This window comes from Scyliorhinus canicula, chromosome 16 (genome assembly GCF_902713615.1).
Source record: "Scyliorhinus canicula chromosome 16, sScyCan1.1, whole genome shotgun sequence".
Lineage (NCBI taxonomy): Eukaryota > Metazoa > Chordata > Chondrichthyes > Carcharhiniformes > Scyliorhinidae > Scyliorhinus > Scyliorhinus canicula.
The window spans coordinates 62,333,303-62,351,808 of record NC_052161.1 but is presented as its reverse complement, the minus strand read 5'-3'; the positions used below and the strand labels follow the sequence as shown (position 1 = coordinate 62,351,808).

At 49.5% G+C, this 18,506-nt stretch overlaps 1 long non-coding RNA gene across 1 annotated transcript in view; it reads left to right on the top strand.

Annotated features, from left to right (window-relative positions):
- Positions 1–18,506, top strand: part of LOC119950733 — a 69,905-nt gene that overhangs the window by 28,320 nt on the left and 23,079 nt on the right. The window contains exon 2 of the long non-coding RNA XR_005457396.1: positions 4,853–5,163. This is a non-coding gene — a long non-coding RNA (uncharacterized LOC119950733). The remainder of the gene's footprint in view (positions 1–4,852; positions 5,164–18,506) is intronic.

The following is an 18,506-nucleotide window of genomic DNA, read 5'->3' as shown; positions in this document are numbered from 1 at the left end:
TAACGCCCATGAATTGTAGAACCCCTCCATCCTTCCGCTCAGTTCAAATTTGACCTTTTCAAGCGGTAAGGATTCCAGCAGGTTCCCCTGACATGCCAGGGCACAGAGTGGAGAGGTTGATCTCCACCCTAACAGGATCTGCCTTTGGCGATCAATGAGGATCCGCGCCTATTCTTTTTCCTTTTATTCTGAGCTTTGGTGCCAGCATTCTCGAACTTGTTAAGGTCCACGCTCACATCTGCTTGTGAACCTTTGGCATCATCCTTGCTGCTGGTCTCGATGAAGGAATTAGCTGTTTCTGGAGCTTTTGCTGGATTGAAGTGGTTTGTTTGATCCATGGCGCTTGCGTCCGACAGCTGTACTGTGCATCAATGAACTGGTGAGGCATCTAATGCCAGCAGATGCTTGGACACCTTTGAAGTTGAAGGCAAGTTTGTGACTTCAGGAATGATCTGCAAACCTTGGACAGGTAAATGTCCTCCAAAATGGGTATTATTTATTCAATTTCCAACTGGTTGTTTTCAACTGATTTTTTCCGCACTTAATTAGTCTTTTGTTGCAATCTCACTTTCAGTCTCTGCACACTTAGAGCTTTCACAATCATCCTTTTTCTACACACATTCAATGTTACTTGTTAACCTCTTCTTTAAGGTCCAGTGAACATTCATGGTCTTCGTCTTCTAGCTCGGCCTTCAATTAGTCTTTTAATGGAGCTGGTACACGTCTCGGTGCGTTTATTACTGGCTTCGCGGTCTCCTTGGTTGCAGTGCTGTTTTCAATGTAAGCCCCCTGAAGTGGCTGAAGTTCCTCGCACTTCTACTAGTAGAGATTAGGGCTCCACCTCAATAACGGAAAATTTCAACGTGTAAATTTTGTTGTTTGCGGTGACATCGAGCTCGCATGTTCCTAACGTCGTGATTTCATTTCCATTGTAATCTCTTAACAATACTGTTTTATTTACGACTTGCGGTTTAATTTGCAGTTTTTGACATCGGACAAATTGATGAGACTGGAACTTGCACCTATGTCGGGTTTGACTTATTACTGTGTCATTTATCATTAATGGCACTGTCCATTTATCTTTTTGAATTTCTGCATTAATTGCACTGTTGCTACAAATTGTGATTGCAACATTGTCATTTTGCATGCATTGACTATACTTTTTTTTAATAAACAATTTTATTGAGGTAGTTTTTGGCTTTGTAAACAGTTACAGACATCAACAGAACGAAAGCCAAAAAGGCAAAAATGTACAAACATCCACGTACATTCAATACTTCAATCGTAACATACTGCACAAGTCCGCTCCCCTCCCACCGGTACTACCCGCCAATTTATCCCTCCTACGCTACTCTACTCTTACCCCTCCACCTCCTGCTGACGCTCACTCTCCCGCAAAGAAGTCAATAAATGGTTGCCACCTTTGGGCGAACCCCTGTACAGATCCCCTCAAGGTGAACTTAATTTTTTCCATACCCAGGAAACTCGACATGTCCGCAAGCCACAGCTCAGTCTTTGGGGGCTTTGAGTCCCTCCACGCCAATAGTATTCGTCGCCAGGCTATCAGGGAAGCAAAGGCCAAAACATCGGCCTCTTTCTCCCCTGGACTCCCGGGTCTTCCGAAACCCCAAAAATTGCCACCACTGGACCCATAGCCACCCTTGTTTTTAGCACCCGGGACATGACGCCCGCAAATCCCTCCCAGTACCCCCTAAGCTTAGGGCATGCCCAAAACATGTGAACGTGGTTCGCTGGTCCTCCCGCGCACCTAGCGCATTTGTCCTCTATCCCAAAGAATTTGCTCATCCGAGCCACCGTCATGTGGGCCCGGTGAACGACCTTAAATTGAATCAGGCCGAGCCTGGTACATGTTGCAGTCGACTTTACCCTACTCAGGGCCTCTTCCCACCCACAGCCCGTCCTCCATTTCCCCGCCTAGCTCCTCCTCCTATTTGAGTTTCAGTTCCTCCGTCTGGAACCCTTCCTCCCTCATGAGCACCTTATAAATATCAGAGACTCTACCCTCCCCTTCTTCCCTCCTAGAGACTATTCTGTCTTGGATCCCCATTGGTGGGACGCGTGGGAAGGATGGGACCTGTCTACGGACAAAGTCCCGCAACTGTAGGTACCTAAAATCATTTCCCCTTACCAGACCAAATTTCTCCTCCAAGCTCCTCAAACTCGCAAAGCTCCCTTCCAGGAACATATCGCCCAACCATCCCACCCCCGCCCGCCGCCATGCTCGAAACCCCCCATCCATACTCCCGGGGGCAAACCGATGGTTGTTGCAGATTGGCGCCCAAACCGACGCCCCCATCTCCCCTACATGCCTCCTCCTCTGGCCTCATATCCGCAGGGTCGCCACCACTACCGGGCTGGTGGAGTACCTGGCCGGCGGCAGCAGTAGAGGAGCCGTGACCAGGGCTGCCAGGCTGGAGCCCCTGCACGAAGCTGCCTCTACCCGCTCCCAGATAGACCCCGTACCCACCATCCACTTCCTTATCATAGCGATGTTGGCCACCCAGTAATAATTAATCAGACTCGGCAAAGCCAGCCCTCCCTCGCTGCGGTTCCTCTCCAGCATCACCTTCTTCACCCGTGGGGATTTTCCCACCCAGACAAAGCTCATGATCAAATTGCACCCGCTTGTTGATCATGATTGCCACCCCACTGGACTTCGAGTCCAAGTCCGAGTGGAAGACCTGGCTAATCCAGCCCTTCCTTAGCCTGGTCTGGTTAGACACTTTCAGATGTGTCTCCTGCGATATAATTACGTCCGCCCTCAGAGCCCGCAAATGCGCGAACAACCGCGCCCTCTTAACCGGCCCATTCAGTCCCCTGACATTCCAGGTGATCAGCCTGGTCGGGGGGCACAACAACCCCCCACCACTCTGGTCAGCCATAGCCTTTCTCGGGCCGGCCCCTGGCGCCATTCCTGGCCCGCCTCTTGGCTGCCTCCACCCTCAACCTCCTTTCCAGTGCCTATTTCAAGTCTCTCCCACGTCAGCAGAACAACCCCCCCTCCTCCCCCCTAACAACATCCCCCCCTCCCACCTGACTCCCTTGACTAGCCAATCTGCTAGCCTGGTGACTCATCACTCCGGTGCCCTCCTGTCTCATTCCCATTGTTTCCCCGTCCTCATCCCCACTCCCCGGCGCCCCATCCCCCTCTCCAACCCACTGGAGAAAACTCACTGGCACAGGAAGGCATGGACATCAACAAAACAAAAACCCCCCAACCCACGTCCTTGGCCCCCCTTGCTGACCGGCCCCCCTTCGTTACCGTGCCGGTTCCAGTGTCCTCCGCGAGCCGCACAAAAAGTGAAAATCCGCCCGAAAAGGAAAAACCAGAAAAAAGAGGAAAAAACAAAAACATAAGAGAAAAAAAACAAAAAACAAACCAGTGTCCATGAACAAAGGAAAGAGTCCCAAATGTTCCGTTTGGCACCTTTGACCCAGCAAACCGTTGAACAGCAGTCCAGGCCCATTCGGCGTACCTTAATACGGTAGTCCTCGGGCCCTAATTCGTGCCCGTAGGGCCTCTTTTCGGGACTAGCCCCTGATCCCTCGCAAAGTCCATCGCTTCTTCGGGCTCGGAGAAGTAGTGGTGTTGACCCTGGTGCGTGACCCATAGACGAGCCGGGAACAGCAGACCAAACTTCACGTGCTTCTTGAACAGCACTTCCATGACTTTAAAGGCTGCTCGCCGCCGAGCCACCTCCTGGCATAGGTCCTGGTAAATGCGGAGAACACTGTTGTTCCACGCGCTGCTCCAGGCGCTTTTTGCCCACTGCAGCACCCGCTCCTTGTCCACGAACCTGTGGAACCTAATCACCATCGGGCGGGGGGGGGGGGTCCGCCCGGCCGGCCCTGCCTCGCCTGCACTCTGTATGCGCCCTCCAGCTCAGGCGGTCGCGGAAAGGCTTCAGCCCCCATCAGCTGCATCAATAGGTCTGCTACACACGCTGTGGCATCAGCTCCCTCAGCCCCCTCCGGGAGGCCGACCACCCTCAGGTTGTTCCTGCGGACTCTATTCTCCAGCTCCTCCACTCTGTCCAGCGGTCTTCTTTGCCGCTCCTTCAGCCCGTCAACTTCTAGCGCCGCAACCGTCTGTGCATCCGCCTGCTCCTCCACCACCTCTCCCAGCTCCTTAACTTTAACATCTTGCGCATCCAGCCTCTGGTTCAGCTGATCCACTGCCTTCTGGAGTGGGTCCAAGCTGTCCCGCTTCAGCGCTTCAAAACTGGATTTCATTACCTGGAGCATGTTATCCAGCGCCTGCTGGATTCCTGAGTCTGGGGTCCGTGTGTCCGCCATCTTAGGTTCCTGGTAAGTTTCTTCAGCTCCTTGTCTTTGTCCCTTTTTCTCTCTTTTCTTCTGCCTCCTGGACTCCCGCTGTTCCATGTGCCGCAGCCCGCTGCTCAGCACTTTCACTGCCGCCTTCCTTCAGTTCCGTGGTCCCGCTATCCCGGGGAATCAGCCCCTAAACGCCCGCCGGAGTGAGAGCCCGCCGAATGTGCGGCTCACTTGGACATCGCCACCACCGGAAGTCCCTGCATTGACTATACTTGTTCCCGGCATAGATCATGTTGACGAAGAATATGTCTTTGATGCACACTTCATCAATTGTGTTGATGGCTTTCATTTTTCCTTGTTTTAACGAGAAATACATTGGCTAGCAAAATGATTTGTTATTCCATATTTTGAGAATACCCTCCCAAACGCTGGGCATTGACGTGGCAAATGCTATTTGCCGTATCGCTGGCATGAAATGGCGGATCGGGTCAGCCGATCAAATGCCTCTGGGTCCGTGTTTGAAATATATAACGCTCGAAGGTTTCATTTTTTTTAGGAGAGCAACGCCGATCAAATTGCTTGAAAACTTTGTTGAAGCTTTTGCTATCTGCTTCGCTTCCGAAGACAAACGTGTTGAAAATTTCAATTACTTGGGGACATACTACTGTGAACAGTCATCAATACGACTCTCGTCAGATTGTGCCTGCAGACCAAGGGCTGCAACACAGTTTGAACTGCTGCTTAATCACCTACCAATTCTGGTCTATGTTACTGGGAATCCAAAACTGTTGAGGTGCCTTGATACCTTCCAGCCTGGGCTTCGAAGTTTTACCGCACGTTGAGCACAAGTTGTCAGTAGCTTACAAGGTTAGTGCATTTTCTTTCTTTCTTCTTTGCAGTTATCTTTAATTGTTCGGATCATTGTAGAATCTCCTTGTTCTTATTCGATCTTCACTCTTGGTACCATGTCATGTTCTGTAGACTGGCCAATATGAATAATGCACTACAGAACATCTAGTTTAAATATGTTATTATGAAACAATTGCGTGGCAAAGAAAACTAGGCTAAATAAATAACAAACTACTAACATTAACTATTATAGACTGCAAAATACATCTATCCACCAACATGACTTACTCCCAACTACCCCAGGCAGAGAGTCACATTGTGGACTTACACTGCCACCCGCTGGTCGGAGGTCGTATACAGAATATTATACACAGAATTTCTTTATGCATATCATCACAATTTGGTTAAAATAACTCTAATTACAACAGCAACTGGCGGCACGGTAGCACAGGGTGAGCGCTGTTGCTTTATAGTGCCAGGGTCCCTGGTTCGATTCCAGCATGGGTCACTGTCTGTGCGGAGTCTGCATGTTCTCCCACAAGTCCCGAAAGACATGCTTGTTAGGTGAATTGGACATTCTGAATTCTCCCTCTGTGTACCCAAACAAGGCGCCAGACTGTGGCGACCAGGGGATTTTCACAGTAACTTCATTGCAGTATTAATATAAGCCTATTTGTGACAATATTTTGTTTTTATAAATTTAGAGTACCCAATTCATTTTTCCAATTAAGGGGCAATTTAGCATGGCCAATCCACCTACCCTGCACACCTTTGGGTTGTGAGGGCGAAACCCACGCAAGCACGGGGAGAATGTGCAAACTCTACACGTACAGTGACCCAGAGCTGGGATTGAACCTGCAACCTTGGCGCCGTGAGGCAACAATGCTAACCACTGCGCCACCGTGCTGCCCATACTTGTGACAATAATAAAAATTATTATACACTTGGTTGGAAAACTCTTTGGGACTTCCAAAGGCCCAATATAAATGCAAGTCATTTTTCTATCTCTGCAATTGCTAGTTCACCTATTTCTGTCCCTTTGTGCACTACATTAAGCAAACATTGAATCAATTGTGTCATAGTACAAACTCTTAAACTGTGCATCACATTCAAGCCCAATCATTCTCTTCCTCTAATGTCTAAGCATATGCACTTGCTGCAGGAATCATTGGACAATAATCCAGAACAGCAACGTAGGTAAGTGTTCCTTCCTTACAGCAAGAGTACCGAAGCCAGTTATTGTTAACATAACTCAGCATGGACCAGGGATCAGATCTGGGGCTTTCCTGATTTGTTCAAACAGCCACTGACTGACTGAAGCAACTGAGCGTTGGATATGTTTGTCAAATACATTTTTACACGATTACCCACTTTTTTGACAAAGGCAAGTGATGCAATCTGATACATACCTTTGCTGTGATGTGTTTCTCATATTTATTTTGCCCCTACAAGGGAAATTATTACAAAGGAGCAGCAGTTATTGATTCACTTTACTGTATCAGTTCAACTAGTTGTGATAAGTTTCAGTCCTTGATGATCACAGGCCATGCATATGAAAAATATATTAAAGTAGATAGTTTGGTTTTAAACTATTTTCTCATCCAAAAATAGCACTCGGGTGAACTGGTTGCACTTACTAGTTTTGAAGTGAAGTTAAAACCTGAGTTACATACTTAGACTATAATTTATGCATAGTGTACCTCACAGACCTAGGCCTAATATATTTCCCTGCTGGTAGACCACCACTGTCCCTGCTAGTTAACCCATAACTTCTCAAAGTCTACCAGTTAAGCTCTTCCTTCTGTTGCAATAAAATTTCTTCTTTTATTATGATTGGGTTTTATTTGAATGCTCAAAAGTGACTCCCATATTTTAATGAATCATTCCTGCCCAACTTTTTTAATGAACTGTTTCATCATTTTGTTGAGGAGATGCCGGCGTTGGACTGGGGTGAGCACAGTAAGAAGTCTTACAACACCAGGTTGAAGTCCAATATGTTTGTTTCAAACACTAGCTTTCAGAGTACTACTCCTGCCTCAGGTGAATGAAGAGGTATGGCCCAGAAACATATATATAGACAAATTCAAAGATGCCAGACAATGCTTAGAATGCGAGCATTAGCTTAAGAAAAGAAAATAGCTTATTGTCACGAGTAAGCTTCAATGAAGTTACTATGAAAAGCCCCTAGTCGCCACATTCCGGCACCTGTCCGCGGAGGCTGGTACGGGAATCGAACTGTGCTGCTGGCCTGCTTGGTCTGCTTTAAAAGCCAGCGATTTAGCCCAGTGAGCTAAACCAGCCCCTGTAATTCTGTAATCAAGTCTTTACAGATTCAGAGATAGGGGTAACCCAAGGTTAAAGAGGTGTGAATTGTCCCAAGCCAGGACAGTTGGTGGGGGATGAATGTAATGCAACATGAATCCCAGGTCCTGGTTGAGGCCGCACTCATGTGTGTGGAACTTGGCGATAAGTTTCTGCTCGGCGATTCTGCGTTGTCGCGCATCCTGAAGGCCGCCTTGGAGAACACTTACCCGGAGATCAGAGGCTGAATGTCCTTGACTGCTGAAGTGTTCCCCGACTGGAAGGGAACATTCCTGCCTGATGATTGTTGCGCGATGTCCGTTCATTCATTGTCGCAGCGTACCGGGTTGCTGCTGGAATGGCCAGGAAGGAGCTGGCGTGGGCCGGGGGGGTAGAGGAGAGGTGTTATCGCCATGGGGAACGGGTCAGGCGGGGCGAGCTGGCCTGGGGCGAGCAGTCGATAAGCTATGGCTAGCCGGCGGGGGAGGGGGGCGGGTTGCCCTCTGATCCGTCTGATTACCTGGAACGTGAGGGGGCTGAATGGGCCGGTTAAGAGAACTAGGGTAATTTCTCATCTGAAGGGGCTGAAGGCGGACGTGGCTATGCTCCAGGAGACCCACTTGAAGGTGGCGGACCAGGTTCGTCTGAGGAAGGGGTGGGTGGGGCAGGTTTTTCACTCAGGATTGGACGCGAAGAACCGGGGGGTGGCGATTCTGGTGGGGAAGAGGGTGGCGTTCGAGGCGGCTGAGGTGGTGTCGGACAAGGAGGGCAGATATATTATGGTGAAGGGTAGGCTGCAGGGAGAGAAGGTGGTGCTGGTTAATGTATATGCCCCGAATTGGGATGATGCCGGCTTCATGAGGCGATTGTTGGGCCGCATTCCGGACCTGGAGGCAGGGGGCCTGATCATGGGGGGAGACTTTAACACAGTGCTGGATCCCCCACTGGACCGGTCCAGTTCAAGGACGGGTAGTAGACCGGCGGCGGCCAAAGTACTGAGGGGGTTTATGGACCAGATGGGAGGGGTGGATCCCTGGAGGTTTGGGAGGCCGAGAGCGCGGGAGTATTCCTTTTTCTCCCATGTCCATAGGGTCTATTCACGAATAGATTTTTTCACCCTGAGCAGGGGATTGATCCCGAAGGTGCAGGATGCAGAGTATTCGGCCATAGCAATTTCAGACCATGCTCCGCACTGGGTTGATCTGGAGATGGGGGAGGCGCGGGACCAGCGCCCGCTCTGGCGCCTGGATGTGGGGCTGCTGGCTGATGAGGAGGTGTGTAGGAGGGTCCGGGGAAGTATTGAGGGGTATCTTGATACCAACGACACGGGGGAGGTCCGGGTGGGGATGGTCTGGGAGGCTCTGAAAGCAGTGATCCGGGGTGAGCTGATCTCCATACGGACCCATAGGGAAAGGAGGGAGAGGAAGGAGAGGGAGAGACTGGTGGGGGAGCTCCTGGATGTGGACAGGAGATACGCGGAGGCACCGGAGGATGAGGCATGGGGGGGGGGGGGCTTTGCCCCCGACGATGTCGCGGGCACTGATCTCTCTGATCCTGAAGCGGGATAAGGACCCCTTGCAGTGTGGATCATACAGGCCTATCTCGCTCCTCAATGTTGACGCTAAGTTGCTGGTGAAGATCCTGGCCACCAGGATAGAGGACTGTGTGCCAGGGGTGATACATGAGGATCAGACAGGATTTGTCAAGGGACGGCAGCTCAACACGAATGTGCGGAGACTACTAAATGTTATTATGATGCCGGCAGTGGAGGGGGAGGCTGAGATAGTGGTGGTGCTGGATGCGGAGAAAGCATTTGATAGAGTTGAGTGGGGGTACCTGTGGGAGGTGCTGGAGCGGTTCGGATTCGGGGAGGGATTCATCAAATGGGTGATGCTGCTCTACGCGGCTCCGATGGCAAGTGTAGTTACCAATGGAAGGAGATCGGAGTACTTTAGGCTCTACCGTGGGACCAGGCAGGGGTGCCCCCTGTCCCCCTTGCTCTTTGCACTGGCGATTGAACCTTTGGCTATGGCGTTGAGGGAGTCAGGGAGATGGAGGGGTCTGGTGCGGGGTGGGGAGGAACATCGTGTATCGCTGTATGCGGACGACCTGCTGTTGTATGTGGCGGATCCAGAGGGTGGAATGCCGGGGGTGATGGAGCTGTTAGCGGAATTTGGGGGCTTCTCGGGCTATAAGTTAAATTTAGGCAAGAGTGAGGTATTTGTAGTACACCCGGGTGATCAGGAGGAGGGAATCGGGAGACTCCCATTTAAGAGGGCAGTGAAGAGTTTCAGATACCTGGGGGTGCAGGTGGCCAGGAGTTGGGGGACTCTCCATAAGCTTAATTTTACCAGGCTGGTGGAGCAGATGGAGGAGGAATTTAAAAGGTGGGACATTGTGCCGCTATCGTTGGCGGGTAGAGTGCAGTCCGTCAAAATGACGGTTCTCCCGAGGTTCTTGTTCCTTTTTCAGTGTTTGCCCATCTTTATCCCTAGGGCCTTTTTTAGAAGGTTGACTAGCAGCATCATGAGCTTTGTTTGGGCGCATGGGACCCCGAGGGTGAAGAGGGTCTTCTTGGAGCGGGGTAGAGATGGTGGGGGGCTGGCGTTACCCAATCTCTCGGGGTATTATTGGGCGGCCAATGTGTCGATGGTGCGCAAGTGGGTAATGGAGGGGGAGGGGGCAGCATGGAAACGGATGGAGAGGGCGTCCTGTGGGGATACAAGCCTGGGGGCCCTGGTAACGGCGCCGTGGCCGCTCCCTCCTACGAGGTATACCACGAGTCCGGTGGTGGCGGCTACCCTCAAGATTTGGGGGCAGTGGAGGCGACATAGGGGAGAAGTGGGGGGCTCAATGGAGGCTCCGTTAAGGGGGAACCATAGGTTCGTCCCGGGGAACATTGATGGGGGATTTCAGGGTTGGCACAGAGCGGGCATCAGACAGCTGAGGGACCTGTTTATTGATGGGAGGTTTGCGAGCCTGGGGGAGTTGGAGGAGAAATTTGGGCTCCCCCGGGGAACATGTTCAGGTATCTGCAGGTAAAGGCATTTGCTAGGCAGCAGGTGGAGGGATTCCCTTCGCTTCCCGCGAGGGGGGTGAGCGACAGGGTGCTTTCAGGGGTCTGGGTCGGGGAGGGGAAGATATCCGATATCTACAAGGTTATGCAGGAGGCGGAGGAGGCGTCAGTAGAGGAGCTGAAAGCTAAGTGGGAGGGGGAACTGGGGGAACAGATCGAAGACGGGACATGGGCTGATGCTCTGGAGAGGGTTAATTCTTCCTCCTCGTGTGCGCGGCTTAGCCTCATCCAATTCAAGGTGCTGCATAGGGCCCACATGACTGGGACGAGGATGAGTAGGTTCTTTGGGGGTGAGGACAGGTGTGTCAGGTGCTCGGGGAGTCCAGCGAACCATGCCCATATGTTCTGGGCATGCCCGGCACTGGAGGAGTTCTGGAAGGGGGTGGCGAGGACGGTGTCGAGGGTGGTGGGATCCAGGGTCAAGCCAGGATGGGGACTCGCGATTTTTGGGGTTGGGGTGGAGCCGGGAGTGCAGGAGGCGAAAGAGGCCGGTGTGCTGGCCTTTGCGTCCCTAGTAATCCGGCGAAGGATCTTGCTACAATGGAAGGATGCGAGGCCCCCAAGCGTGGAGACCTGGATCAATGACATGGCTGGTTTCATTAAGCTAGAGAAGGTCAAATTCGCCCTGAGAGGGTCGGTACAAGGGTTCTTTAGGCGGTGGCAGCCTTTTCTCGACTTTCTGGCTCAACGGTAGGGTACAGGGACAGTAGCAGCAGCAACCCGGGGGGGTGGGAGGGAAAAGGGGAGGGAAAAGGGGGGGGGGCGACAATGACTATGTTTGTTTATTTAATTTTAATATATTTTTAAGTTCTTTTGTTGTTCATTGGGGTTGGGGGGTGGGGGGGATGTGATACATGCGCCGATACGGTCTGGGGGTGTCACAGTTATTATGGGTTATTTTGTTGCATTTCATTGTTTGTCATGTTTTATATTTTCTGTAAAAAATTCCAATAAAAATTATATTAAAAAAAAAAATTCATTGTCTCAGCGTCTGCATGGTCTCGCCAATCTACCACGCTTCGGAACATCCTTTCTTGCAGCGTATGAGATAGCCAACATTGGTTGAGTCGCACGAGTATGTACCGCGTACCTGGTGGGTGGTCTCTCATGTAGTGGTGGTATCCATGTTGATGAACTGGCACGTCTTGCAGAGATTGCCATGACAGGCTTGTGTGGTGTCGTGGTCACTGTTCTGAAGGCTGGGTAGTTTGCTGCAAACAATGGTTTGAGGTTGCGCGGGGATGACTTTGGCAAGATGTTCATCTTCATCGATGATGTGTTGAAGGCTGCGAAGAAGGTGTCGTAGTTTCTCCGCTCCGGGAAAGTACTGGACGACGAAGGGTCCTCTGTCGGTTGTTTCCTGTGTTTGTCTTCTGAGGAGATCGGTGCGATTTTTTGCTGTGGCGCGTTGGAACTGTCGATCAATGAGTAGAGCACCATATCCCACTCGTACGAGGGCATCTTTCATATCTGTAGATGTCTGTTAGGTTGCTCGTTGTCTAAGCAGATCCTGTGTATACGGAGGGCATGTCCATAGGGAATGGCTTCTTTAATGTGTTTAACGTATTACATCCAACCCTACCATCTGGCCTGGGCGTGTGAAATCCTACCAACTGTCTTGGCTTGAGACAATTCACACCTCTTTAACCTGGGGTTACCCCTTTCTCTGGATCTGTAAACATTTAATTACCTGCAAATGCTTGCATTCGAAGCATTGTCTTGCATCTTTGAATTTGTCTATACATATGTTTCTGGAACATACCTCTTCATTCACCTGAGGAAGGAGTAGTGCTCTGAAAGCTAGTGTTTGAAACAAACATGTTGGGCTTTAACATGGTGTTGTAAGACTTCTTACTGTGATCATTTTGTTGAAGAAGGTCCTGGGTCATCCATATTTACATAGCTAATATTACTATGTTTGATATATGTGCTGTCATTTTAGAAACTTGTGCTACTTGAAATATGAATCATTACATTTCATAAATGCAATTTGAAATGGAATGCACTGTCACAAATATTGTCAAGCATTGTCATTGAACAAGAGCTGAAGTGAAACATGGGAAGAGGAAAAGTGGGAAAAGAAAAATCAGTAAGGAGCACGCAAAAAGACTGGTGATTATGCCAGAGTGAGATGGAGACTGAGCAAATTACATTAACATGGTCATTTGGTGCACAGAGGAAGAGGTGTGATATACATAGGGATTATTCTCAATTGGGAACAGAAGCAGATGAACAGAACTGGATCTGGGTGTAAAGCTCACCTTTAGAGTGTGAAAAAAAAATCAAATTAACTAAGTTAATTTGTTGGTGAAGAACTGCTGTTGGAGTGTGTCTTTAAACAGCTACAAATTAGAAAAGCGTGCTTTTTAAAAAGCAGCAGCTACTTAGATTTGAGTACGAAACACTATGATTGAGGACTCGTCAGGTCAACAAAGTAATGCAAATAAACCAAAGTAAAATAAAGTTAATGTGGCACAGCAGCAGTTATGTGGAATCCATGTCCTGTAATATTTGGGAAGTCATGGCCACTACTTGTGACCTAGATGACCATGTACAGGAAGTGCTGCCACCTGCAGAAAGTTGAGCATCGTATTTCAGAGCTCAAACAGAAGCTGGGGTCACTGACGCAGGACTGAGTGTTGACTATTCCCGGGTACAAGGTGTTCAAAAAAGATGGGCAGGGAAAAGGCTGGTGGTATTGGTTAGGGAGAGCATTGCAGTCCTAGAGAAAGCATGCCCCAGAGGGTTTAAGGACAAAATCAATTCAGCTGGAGCTAAGAAACAAAAAGGGTTAAATTACATTGCTCAGTGTAGCCTATAGACCATCTACTAATGGGAAGGATTACAAGAATAAATCTGCAGGGAAATTGCAGAGGTAAAAACATTATAGGGTAGTTATAACGTAGGACTTTAATTACCCGAATATAGACAGGGAGAGAGGCAGTGTAAAGGGTAGAGGGGGCAAGAGTTCCTACAGTAGTAATTGTCCAGTCCGACAAGAAGGCACTGTTGGACCGAGTTCTTGGAAAGGAGATGGGCCAAGTTGATCAAGTATCAGTGGGGGAACATTTAGGAGACAGTGATCATTAAAAGTTAGAGGAGGACAGTAGAAAATGGACAATGGGAAATCCAGAGTAAGAATAATTACCTGGGGAGAGCTGACTTCAATGAGGCAAGAATGGAGTTGGGCTGGTTAGACTTGAACCAAAGGTTGGAGGGAAAAACTCACTGCACAATGGGCTACCTTCAAAGAAGAAATAGTTTGGGTCCAATCCAGGTATATTCCCTCAAATTGGAAAGGCAGGGTAAACAAATTGTGAGCTCACTGGATAAAAAAGGAGATAGAAATTAAGATAAAGAAGAAAAAGTTTGCTTCTAACAGGTGTCAGATAGAGAATACAGTTGCGAAACAAGCTGAATGCAGAGGTTAAGAGGAAAGTCGAAGAAGCAAATAAGGGAAGTGAAGAGAGATTATGAAAAAAAGACTGACGGCTATCATAAACGGGAACCCCAAAGTCTTCTGTCGGCACATAGAGTAAAACGGCATCAAAGGAAGAGTTGACCATAAGATATAGGAGCAGAATTAGGCCACTTGGCCCATCGAGTCTGCTCCGCCATTCAATCATGGCTGATATGTTTCTCATCCCCACTCTTCTGCCTTCTCCCCCTAACACCTGATCCCCTTATTAATAAATAAGGTATCTGTGGTGATATGCCTGTAGATAATATTACATGTACACAGCAGTGTGGCCTCCCAGCAGATGGTCATGTACTCACCATGGTGACACCTCACCAGCTGGTGGCATCCGATATACGTCAGGTGACTTCTGGCTACCAGCGGAAGGTTATACGGTGTACATGAGGACAGTCGTACTTGAGGGTAGTTCCAGGAATCTCTGTCACTCGAAGGGTTCAAAATTGATAAGGAGGAGGTATTGGATAAACTTGGATCAGTACTTAAGTTGACAAGGCACCAGGACAGGATGAGATGTCTCCAAGAATATAGAAGGATATGAGAATGGAAACTACAGTGGCGCTGGCCATAATTTTCCAGTTTTCTCCAAGGAGGTGCCAGAGGACTGGAGAATTGCAAATGTTACACTCTTATTCGTAAAAGGTTGTAAGGATAACTCCAGCTATTGCTAGACCAGTCAGTTGAACTTTATTGTTGGGAAGCTTCCAGAAACAATTATTTGGGATAAAATTAATAGTCACATGAAAAAATGTGGGTTGATTAGAAAGAGTCAGCCTGGATTTTGTACGGGAAAATGGCATTTAACCTAATTGCTGGAGCGTTTTCAGGAGGTAACAGAAAGGGTCGTGAGGATAATGCTGTTGATGTGGTGTACATCATCTGCCAAAAAGCATTCAATACTGTGTCACACAATAGACTTGTGAGAGAAGTTATAGCTCAAGGAATAAAGGGGCAGTAGCAACGTGGATTTAAAATTGGCTTAGCAATAGCAGACAATGTGTAATGGTTGATGGATATTTTTTGGGTAGGGGGAAGATTTGTAATGGAGTTTGCCCAGGGTCAGTATTGGGACCCTTGCCTTTCCTGATATATATTAATGATCCAGGACCTGGTGCGCAGGGGCCAATCTCAAAGTTTGTAGTTGACACAAAACTTGGAAGCATTTTAAACTGTGAGGAGGACAGCGCAGAACTTCAAATGCTCACAGATAAGTTAGTATAGTGGGCAGATAAAGTGCAATACAGAAAATGTGAGGTGAGACTTCCACTAGAGGCATGTAAGTGGAAGTTGCACATTGGGTGGCTTCTGCTCGTCTTTTCATTAATTGGCCCTTTTTATCCAGATTTGTGGGGAAAATTTTATGTGCTTGATTTCTAGAAACATTGAGGCAACTAAAGGATGTCGAAAACCCAGAAGAAAACGGGCGAAAAGGTGCGAGTGATAGTTTGCCTGAGAGTTCGGGTTCTGTGCGGAGTTCTGTCGGAGGAAAGATGGCGGGAGCTAGTTCGCTGGGTGGGGCCACGCCCAATACAGTGGTCACGTTGGCTGAAGAGATGGCGATGGTGCATGAGAGACAGTTCGCCAAGTATTTTGATAGGCATTGGAAGGAGTTGATGGCTTCATTCAAGGAGTTGGTGGATGATACCTTGGCCCTGATAAAGGAGGCTCTGGGAAGTACTTTGACCGTGGTGCAGCAAGGAGAGGTGTTGAATGGGGTGGAGGAGACATTGTCGCGGCACAGCAACCAGTTCACCTCGATGGGTGAGGAGCTGCAGAATGTACAGGAGAGTAACAAAGGGCTGAGGGCCAAAGTGGAGGACCTGGAGAACGGGTCACAGGCAGAATCTGGTATAGTGGGATTGCCCAACGGGCTGAAGGGCCGAAAGCTGATGGAATATTTTGCAGAGATGTTCGCAAATTGTTTGGGGCGGGGTGAGGACCCCATCTCTATGAGCTAGATAGGGTTCACTGGTCACCAGCCAAAGGCGAATGAACCACCGAGAGCTGTGATAGTCTGCTTTCATAGCTACCAGGTGAAGGAGAAAGGGCTGGGCAAAGCAGTACCGATAGGTGGGAAGGCGTTGGTATTCGCATATAACAGGATCTCATGGTGTAGCTGACAAAATGGCAGGTGGCCTTTGGTCGGGTGAAGGCAGCGTGTACAAGAACAACATGCGGTTTGGGGTTGTCTACCGGCGAGGTTAAGAGTTACACACAACTCCAAGGACTATTACTTGGGGACACTGTCAGTGAAGGCTGAAGGACTGGGACTAAACTGAATTTGGACTTTGTTTTTCTTCATGGTGGGATTGGAAGGAGATGTTTTTAGGGCACTGGGGTAATATGGTGGGATATATTTCTCTTTGTTTTAGCGGTCTATTTTGTGGGGATGTTTGGAGGGACGGGGTGTGGGGGGGTGTCCTTAAGTTGATATTTTTGGTATATAGCCTCTGGGTGCAGGGAGCTCTGGCAGGGGCAACCTAGCTAGCAAGGACACTAGTTACCAAACAGGAGCGACGTCGGGGGAGGGGCCATAGCTGTTAGAGCCTGCGTGGACAGGTTTGAATGGGCCAGGGATGTGTGAATGGTGGGTGGATGGGGACTATGCAGGAAGAAGTAATTTCAACAGGAAGTGGCTGGGAGACATCTGGGAAGGAGGAGGGGCAGTTGGCTGACTGTGATCAGTGGTAAGGTCGCATCCCGCTCGCCGGACGGTGCAATGACTGACTTAGGGGGAGGGGAAAGAGTAGTGAGAGACCCCCAGTCCGTATGGTAACATGGAACATTCGAGGGTTGGGTGGGTCGATGAAGCGAGTGAGAGTCTTCTCCAATCTGAAGAACTCGAGAGCTGACATGGTGCTGCTGCAGGAGACCCATCAGAAAGTGTAGGACCAGGTGAGGCTTCGAATAGGCTGGGTGAGTCAGGAGCTCCACTCGGGTTTTGACAGCAAGGCACGGGTGGTAGCGATACTGGTGCGTAAGAGAGTGAGGCTTCAGATGGAGGAGGTGGTGGCTAACCAGGCAACAGGTACGTTATGGTAATGGATGCTTTGGAGGGGAGGCTGGTGGTGTTGGTTAGTGAGTTAGCCCTGAACTGTGACGATGTGGGAGGGGGGAACGTGGTGAAGGTGTTGGCTGCATTGATGAAGGAGATGGGGGGAACGGATTGGGGAAGTTTTTGAATCCACGAGGTAGGGAGTATTCTTTCTTTTCACCGGTGTATAATGTGTATTCAAGAATCAACTTCTTCATTATGAGGAAGTCATTATTATTGGGGTTGAGGAAAGAGGAATACGCGCCGATCGTTATCTCGGACTATGCTCAACATTTGGTGGGTGTGGTCATAGGGACCGACACACAGGCCAGTGTGGAGGTTGATGTGGGGCTGCTGGCGGATCCAAATTTTTGTGTGAAGATTGAAAAGGTTATTGATGACTGTGGGGTTCAACAGGAACGGGAAGGTCTCGCCTTCAGTGGTCTGGGAGGCGCTGAAGACTATAGTAAGTGCATTGTTTAAGGCTCAGGTGGACAAGGAGGTGAGAGAGGAGCGGCAGCGGTTGTGGAGGAAATTCTGGAGGTGGGTGGGACGTATGCAGAGGATCCCACTCTGGAACTCCAAGTGTGGAGGAAGGAAATGCAGCCACAGTTTGACCTTCTATCCACAGTGAAGGCAGTTCGGCAGTTAAGGCAAGCAAAGGGGGTAGCGTATGAATATGGGGAGAAGGCCAGTCGTTCGTTGGCAGTCGGCTGTGTGAGAGATCGCTCGGGTCTGGGATGTGGTGCCAGGTCAGGTGAACAAGGCATTTGAGGAGTTTTATATAAAGTTGTATAGGTCGGAGCCACCAGGGGACGAGTTGGATATGAGGGATTTTTTTGGGGGGAGGGGGGGGTTTGGAGTGGCTGGGGGGCGTCTGGGAAGGGGAGGGGCAGTTGGCTGACAGTGATCAGCAGTAAGGTTGGATCTCGCTCGCCGGACGGGGCAATGACTGACGTCCTAGGGTAGGGGAGGGCAAGGCTGAAAGAGCCAGTGGGGATGGAAAAGGTTCAGGAGGTAATTGGGAAGATGCAAGCGGGCAAGGTACCAGGGCCGGATGGGTTCCCAGTAGTTTTATAAAATGGTGCCGCTGTTAGTGGAAGGGATCGAAGATGCCGTGGCTAAGGAGATACTCCCCGAAGCGATAGGACAGGCCTCCATCCCATTGTTAAAAAAGGATAAGGATCTGGTAGAGTGTGGGTCATATAGGCCAATATTGCTGCTAAATGTGAATGTTAAATGCTGGCCAAGATGTTGAGGCTTAGGTTCGAAGAGTACCTTCCGCAGATGATTAAGGAAGATGAGATGGGTTTCCTAAATGGTCGGCAATTGTCTTTGCGTGTGCCTCGTTTGTTAAAACTGGGGCTCTCCCCATCAGAGGGGAGGGAACCGGAGGCGTTCATGGCACTGGATGCGGAGAAGGCATTTGCTTGGAGCTATTTGTTTGTGGTGTTGGAGAGGTTTGGGATTGGGCC